This window comes from Melospiza melodia, chromosome 14 (assembly GCF_035770615.1).
Source record: "Melospiza melodia melodia isolate bMelMel2 chromosome 14, bMelMel2.pri, whole genome shotgun sequence".
Lineage (NCBI taxonomy): Eukaryota > Metazoa > Chordata > Aves > Passeriformes > Passerellidae > Melospiza > Melospiza melodia.
In genome coordinates this window covers 17,083,254-17,089,253 of record NC_086207.1, presented here as the reverse complement: position 1 = coordinate 17,089,253, position 6,000 = coordinate 17,083,254, and the positions used below count along the sequence as shown (strand labels likewise).

Here is a 6,000-nt window from a genome sequence, read left to right as displayed (position 1 = left end):
ACTGCAGGAATGGCTTCCTGAAAAGAGTAAAAACAAATAGCAAATTGAGAAACCAGCTGAATTCTGCTCTGAAAAGCATCAGGAATGAGAGGGAAAATTAGGAGATGATGAGAAGCTAAGTGATGGTGAGAAATTTAGGAAATAGGGTCACAGATAGTGAAAACCAGGAATTTTTGAGATGAGATTCTAGAGTGAGAGTAGTTAAATCAGAGATAGATGCACTGACTCTGTTGCCATTGCCCAGTAATGCTCCCAAGTTCTCTTTCTGGATATGGGTTTCTGCAGGAATTAAACTTTAATTAAAGCATATTTGTTCCTTTGTTTACTGAATGGGATAAAATTGCAAGAAGGGAACACAAAGGCTTTGGGGACTGGCTGCCGCCAGTATTATACACGAGGTACCAAATTAGCTTTCACAGGCAATCTTAATTTTTGCATTAGTTAACTTTTTGTCCAATAACCTACTCATTAAGACATTCCTTTGCTTTTGCATATGTATGTATGAATATTTTTTGAAACAATGGTTTATAAAAAGCTTCAAATGAAACTGCCTGTGTTATTGTCCACCTTATGCATGCAGTGTCCTTCCACGTCAGCATATTTTGCTGCTCTTTGAGAATTCTTATGAGGGATTTTCTTTGTAAGCAGTTTGGGGTGCTGGCATGTGTCCATCTGCATGGACAAATTAAGCTTCCACATTTTCTGAACTCTGAGAAAGTCTTTTCAAAGTTTTAATGAGATGTCACCATAGCGGTGCCCTTCAGTCCTCAGTTGCTGATCACTGAAATTCTGGAATCCAAAGGCCTTTGTTGATAATGAGAGATGAATAATCATTGAGTTCAGAATTCTCAGCCACCCAGTGTCAGATGCAGAAGCTTTCAAAGTTCTGGAGAAATTAAGTAGAAGGTTGAGGTGCTTTTAAAAAGCCATGCCTGACAAGACAGTAGTAATGCCACAAACCTGATCTTCTCATTAGAAAACCTTTGTTTTTGTGAAGTAACACATTTCCAGAATTAAATGCTGAGAGAGGACAGAAGGAAATAAATGTGGGGTTCATTTCCTATTGTTTGCTTGCAAACTGAAGTGAGAACTCTACAATACTTTCATTATATAATTACTTCTAAAATAATAATAGATATTTCCACTCCAACTCCTATAAATACCTGTTGTTTTCTGCAGCTGTGAAACATGTATTTGCCTCTCTCTGCTGCTTGCTGTCCTCTCTCCCAGCAGCACTGCAGAGGTAGGACTTAGAGATCACCCCAACCTCAGCCAGCACTGAACCAAGCCCACAAAGAATAGACAAGAAGTGACTCATGATTTTTTTTCCCATGTATGGCATGAGTAGACAAGCAGCCCCTAGAAATGGAGCTGAAATTCTTATGCCTTATATGACAGCTGGTTTATATTCCCTGTGATAAGAAGTGGGGTACTGGCAAGTGTGGAGCAGGATGCAGTTTTGAGTGGGCTGAGCCAGAAGAATGGGGTGGCTGGAGCCTGGTGAAGCTTTTCCCATGTTCTCTGCAGAAATCCAGGGTTTGGAGCAGTGTTTACCCCAGGTACAAGAAAAGGATTAGGTGACAGGGGCGTGGTTAATAAACAGATATGTAAAACAATCACTGGGGACACTGAGCAGGTCAGAGAAGCCCTGTGCAGGAGGGGCTCACTGAACCTCCTAAGCCTGACCAGAGCACAGAGTGATAATGAGTAATAACCACACGTGGGTGTCCTTTGTTTGGCTGGGTCTGCAGCTTTGTTATTTCTAAATTTAATTTAGGAACCCTTGCAAAAACCGATAGATTCGAAATAAACATTTTGCAATACAAAACCTGCTGGTTTTATTTAAATTGTATTAAAATCTGCAGCTTATAAAAAATGGTGGTGAGCTGTTCCATGGTACCTGCAGAGGTTTGGGAGACTCCTGTCAGTTGTGCCATTTGATCTCCTGCCTGCTGCATTCTGCAGTGACTGGAGTTAGGAGAAGACTGGCCCAGGGTGAACACCAAATGCACCATCCAAGGATGGATGTGTTCAAACTATCCTTCTCCTGGAGTTTAGAAAACCTTTAAGTACTCAGACAAAGTAATTTTGCAAAGCACAATTCAAACAGACACCCAAACCCTTATTTAAATATCTCTGCTTCACAGAATTAAAGACGCTGTGTTGAGGTATTGTTAATACCTACGTCTGTGAATGCTCCAGTTCATTAGAGATGGAAGGAAAAAAGCAATTATTAAGTTGGCCAGCCCAACCCTTGTGAACTACAGGATTTTCCAGTTCAGTGTATTCCCTCATTCCTCACCACAGCAAAGTGGTTTTTTTTTTCATGTTCCAGACAGTGTGGCTTTGTATTTTTTTTTTTTTTTAACACTAAGGTAAAAAACATTACTCCTTTTGTGTCATAATTTTTTCCGTAGCATTTAAGAATGTGTTCTAGGGCTTGGCCATGCAACCCTGACAGGATGAGTAAATATTGGTGAGACTTATCTGTGAGCTGAAAAGTATGAAACCGTGTGCTGGGCTGGGCTGTGTGGGAGCAGCCCCTGGGTCGGGTCTCCAGCTGAAAAATGACAGTGCAATAATACAGCAAATCTGGTGCTTTTCTGGTTGGACTCACAGCAAAGGTGACGGGAGGCTCTGCAGTCCAACACTGGAAAAAACCTTAGTATTTAAAAGTAATACAGCACTTTGTGTTCCACAAGGCCACTAAGGAGTATTATTAAAATAGCAGGGCTGCCTTTTAAACATCTGCTCAGACACCACCTGAAATTTTGCTGACCGACTTTTCTGAGTCATTTCCCAGACTCGCAGCTGCCCTGGCGAGTCCGCACGTCCCGAGAGGACCCAAATCCCTGCGCTCCCATAGGAATTTAAACCCCAGCCTCCGCCTTTCAGGGGTGTGGGCGGGCGAGAGGGTCCCGGCTTTACGGACAGAACCCGTTTAGGGCGGGGAGCGCTCCTCAGCCCAAATCCCGGCTCTTTTCCCCCAAAACCCCGCTCCGCTCCCTCCGCCCCCGCCCCGACCCTGCCCGGGGGGGAGCGGAGGAGCCTCTCCGCGGGCGGGGCGTGCGCATGCGCGGAGAGGGGCGGCGCGCGCGCGCAGGCAGCGGGGCCATGGCCGCCCGTCCGCGGGGCCGCGGGGAGTCGGCGGCGCCCTGAGGCGGCGCGGCGCGGCCATGGTGCCTCGAGGAGCCGCTCTGCCGCCGGGCACCGAACCGCCGCCGCCGTCGGTGTGAGAAGCGCGGAGCCACCGCCGCGCCACCGGGGAGCAGGAGCGAGAGGAGGAGGAAGAGCAGGAGGAGGAGGCGGCGGCGGCGACCCCGCGGGTTCAGGTGATTCCCGCACGCGCCGCCTCAGGCGCGCGCCCCCGCGGCGCCCCCCGCCCGCCACTCCCGCGCCCCCTCCGCGCCCCTTCCGCGCCCCCGCTTCTCCCGCGCGTGCCGGTGCCGGGGCTCCCTCCCCGGCCTTCCCTGCGCGCAGCCCCCCTCCCGCTCCTCCCCGCCCTCCGCCCCCCTTCCCCTCCCCGCTCCCCTCCTCCGCCGGCGCCGGGAGCCGCCGGGGTTACTGGAGTTCAGCGGGGCCGGGCAGGATGCGCGGGGCCGCTCGCGGCGCCGGCGGTGAGCGCGGGAGTTGCGGCGGGCGGGGAAGGAGTGTCCTGTTGGGGAGAGGGTAAGGGGGCCGCGGTTCGCATCCCCGTGCTGGAGCCGGGGGTGAGTGCGGGCTCCCGCAGCCCTGACACAGCTGGGGCGGAGGGCTGCGGTGCTGCCCGCCCTGCCTGGGCCCGGGCTGTGCCCGCAGCCGGCTGAGCATCCCCCGGGCCGGCTGAGACACGGAGCGGAGCCGGGCACCTCTCCTGGAGACGGGCCCTGGAGCATATGGTCATGCTTATGTAAGGAGCAGCCTGCTCGTGGCGTGGAGAACAGGGCTCTTTGCATCTTCCCTACTTATGTCGTGTCAGTCGGTTTTATGAGACCTTCTGTAGCCTTATAAAATAAGGTTTGTGATGAGAATTTTCATTTTTCTTCTGTGCTCGGGAGTAGTTCTGTGTACCAAGAATACTTGTGACAGATGGAGCTCTTAGAGGGATGCTTACCTTCTGGTTGTGCTGCCTTTTTGGGGGTGTGTGTGGGACCCGGTGCATAAATAATGTAATTGGGGGAATAAAGTGGAAAAAAAAGTGAATTCTTTTTGCCGCAAGTATCAGCAAATGAAGGAGAATGTTAGAAGCTATGGGTGAAATATACCAAAGAAAAGTGAGGTTTGTGTAATATGACTCATAAATATTAGGCATTTGTGATGTCATTCAGAATACTTTTCTTTTGAAATCTGTAGGTGTTGCGGTATTCATTTCTTATGCAGCTTTCAGTACACGAGTTTCTGTTAACTTGTGTTTCAGACTTGGATACTTTCACATATATTTCAGTTAGGGTTTGTCTGTGCTTGTAGTGTGTCTGTAGAGATAAAACTTGGGAGGAGAAGAGGGAAATCTTTTTGTGGGATAAATGAAGATAGATTTAAAAATGGAAAAAATACTTTGGTTAGGTGGGCGCTCTAAGCTATGACTTCGGTTTTTCTGTAAGCTTGGCTTTTTTTTGTTGGTTATCTTCGGTGGGGGCCTGTGCATGAGAAACTGTATCTTTTTTTGTTTCTGGTTAGCTTTAGTAACTAATAATCAGCTCTGGTTTTCGAGTCATAATATCACTCGTGTTTAATTAATTGCTGAACTCATTAGCATTAGGAAATGGTTGTCTTTGCGACCACCATTACACAGAAGGTTCATCAGCAATCTTACAGAGCAATATAAAACTGCTCCTCATCCAGAACAAGAATTCGCTTTGTTTACATCAGCCTTGAGGAGCTGCTGATGTTAGAGCCACTTGATTCTGACCGAGACATGAACCGAGTCGGTTCCTTGGAAGAAATGCTGGGGAATTCCTTCCTTTGGGAGAGAGGATGGGCAGAGATCGGTGTCTCGGTCCGGTTCGGCAGCCGGAGCCCTTGGTGCAGAGGCAGAAAGGAGCATCGTGCCCGTGAGCTCCGAGCCATGGGTGTGTCCTGGAGAACTCCGTGAGCTGCTTGGTGCTTGGTGTTGGGCTCACACAAACCTTCTCCGAGCTGTTTGCTAAACTTGGGTCGGTTTCCTCCTCTCCAAACAGTGCAGATGGCTCCTCTTCCCCTCCTCGGGAACCCATGTGGTGCTTTACTCTTCCGAACCCATTTTTAGCTCAAATACACCTGGCAGTGTTTGCTGTGGTTAGAGTGGACAGTTCACCATCGCTTTGCTTTTTAAGTGTGCATTCAAGGCCAGTCCTTCATTGTGATTCAGGCATCTGTACCTGTTCCCTGCCCTTCCAGCAACTCTCATTTCAGAGGCCCTGCTGCTCTGTAATTAGCAGCATTCTTGGGAGGAGCACTCACAAGTGGGTACTTCATCTTGAGGAGCTTTTCTGGAAGAATTCTTTGGTTGCGTATCTTGAGTTTGAGCGTGATTTAAAGGGAACTTTGCTGGGTATTTCCACTGTGTGTTTGATATTTCTGTCAGGCGAGTCTGGTGCTGCAGGAAGCTGAGCTGCCTGTTTCACAGGCCTCGAAGCTTTATTTACATGATTCCAAAAACAGATAAGGCAGCAGCAGCAGCAATGGAAACTTTATCAGTGCTGACCTAGAGAAATCTTGAAAGTCTTATTTTCTATTTTAACTTCTTCCCAGTCTGGTAGCTAGTTATTGTCATTGCAGGTTCTAAACATAGGCTGTGTCTGAAATGGCTAAAAACTGCCTGAGCAACTGTGGAGGATGAAATAGATTTCATCCCGTTGTGTGGCTTCATCCTGGTAACACGTTTGGGTTGCAGGGTTTTTGTGAGCTTTGCCTGTGGCTGGTGTTCCTGGGATCCAGCTCCCTGGGGTGGGATGTCACTGCATCATCTCGGGCTCTCATTAATGCTCCCTGTGCAGCTCCTCTGGGTATTCTCTCCTCTGCAGAGGCGCTTTGGGATTGCTG

At 48.8% G+C, this 6,000-nt stretch overlaps 1 protein-coding gene across 2 annotated transcripts in view; it reads left to right on the top strand.

Annotated features, from left to right (window-relative positions):
• Positions 1-3,189: 3,189 nt before the first annotated feature.
• The window catches only part of RNF145 (ring finger protein 145), a 44,517-nt gene continuing 41,706 nt past the window's right edge, over positions 3,190-6,000 (top strand). The window contains exon 1 of one of the 2 annotated variants that reach the window (XM_063168943.1): positions 3,190-3,332. The gene's annotated coding sequence lies outside the window, so the exon portion shown is untranslated. Of the gene's footprint in view, positions 3,333-3,845; positions 3,997-6,000 lie in introns of those variants that run through there. The other variant, XM_063168944.1, reaches the window with a different exon arrangement.